Below are 1,788 nucleotides of genomic sequence, written 5' to 3' on the forward strand. Positions count from 1 at the left end.
TGGGTATTTGGAATAAACAGATTCTTCTCAAATGAAGAGGCATAAACAGCAGACAAATATATGAAAGAGTGTTCAACATCACTTGTCATTCAAGAGATGTAGATTAAACACTGCTGAGAGCACGAGGAGTCGGTGGGCCCGGCGCCTCCGCGCTCTGATGGCAGCGCGGCCGGTGGGCTGCGACTCCGTGCGGGCGTTTCTCACCCGCCCTGCGGACAGATTTCTTGACCGCCACAAGCAAGGAAGGGTATGGCAAGAGACCAGCGGACAGAACTCCTTTCGAACAAAGGAAATTAACTTTTGATGCCCATTCATTGGTTCGGGATTTAGAAGCTCACGGATGTGCCAAGGCACAAGCGGAAACAATTGTGTCGGCATTGACCTCTTTATCACAGGTCAGCTGGGCCCGACCTACAAGGAGATGGTCGCTCCAGCGCAGCAGGAGGTAACAGTCCAGCAGCAGCTCGCGGCGCACCGGATTCTATCAGGAAAGATATGGTCATCCTACAAAAAAGTGAATTTGCGAATCTGAGAGCAGAGAACGAGAAAATGAAAATTGAATGAGGTCAAGTTAAACAACTGACGCATGAAACCAGCCGAGTCAGAGCAGATAATAAACTGGACATCGACCTTGCAAGGAGCAGAGTAACACATACGTTCACAGACCAAGAAAACAGCTCATGGGAGCCAGCACGGAATTCACCAGAAAGGACACCCAAGTCAAAAGTGCTATTTCAGAGGCCACTAGTAAAACAGACACTGAAGGTGCTTCCTTAGAAACGCTGATGGAGTCCAGCAAACTTGAGACGAGTCGTCACCCTGCAGCCTCGGCGTTCACCTGCCTGGCCATCGCTTTGGGCTTCTGCAGGTTCCGGAAGTACGAATGACGCTGCCTCCCTGCCGCTGAGGGCTCCACAGAACACTACAGCCTTTCTTCCAACACTGTGAGCTGCTGAAAAGACTGGCTACAAAATTATTCAGAGTATATGTGGACTAGAGAAGAAGTGTTCCAGGCATTTCACCTTGTGCCGTCCAGAACCTGATCTATGTGAGATGAAAGCGCGTTCTGTCCCTAAGCTTTTCATAGTGCACACAAACGGAACAAGAATATTCTTGTGTTGAAACAGTTTTATAAATAAAATGTTGATATGTGCTGAAAAAAAAAACACTGCTAAGATTTCATGTCACTTCAGAAAAAAATGACTATTATCAAGAAATCAACCAATAACAAATGGCAGTGGGGCTTTGGAGAAAAAAAAAAGAAAAAAAAACATTGTCACTGCTAGTGAGAGTGTGGAGTGGGGCATTCACCATTAAGGAAACCAGCATGGAGATTACTCAAAAACCTAAGACGAGAGGTTCTGTTAGACCTAACCTAATCCTCTTCTTGGTATCTTCTTGAAAGAATAAAAAGCATCATGCCACTGTGTTATGTTACCTGCACACCCATGTTTACAGCAGCACAGTTTGTAATAGCTAAGCCTTGCAAGCAGCCTAGATGTCTGTGAACCGATCCATGAATGAAGAAAATGTGATTTCTTTTCTTTGTTTAGTTTGGTTTTTTACTATAATGGAGTACTACTGGGCCATAGAGCAGGATGAACTTGAGAGATTTCTAGGTAAATGGATATGCCTTGAGACCGTGATCTTAAGTGAAACAAATAAGACACACACACGTAAATATCACATCATTTCTGTGGTGTGAGTAACCAAAAGCGTAAATAAGGACCAATATTTATAATAGATACTGTGAAATAGGAAAAAAATGTTCAAATGGGAAGGAGAACT

General features: G+C 44.4%; 1 pseudogene; it reads left to right on the forward strand.

Annotated features, from left to right (window-relative positions):
- LOC101584932 overlaps positions 1 to 887 on the forward strand; it is a 2,233-nt pseudogene extending 1,346 nt beyond the window's left edge.
- Positions 888 to 1,788: the final 901 nt, after the last annotated feature.

Source organism: Octodon degus, unplaced genomic scaffold, assembly GCF_000260255.1.
Source record: "Octodon degus isolate 3935 unplaced genomic scaffold, OctDeg1.0 scaffold00049, whole genome shotgun sequence".
Lineage (NCBI taxonomy): Eukaryota > Metazoa > Chordata > Mammalia > Rodentia > Octodontidae > Octodon > Octodon degus.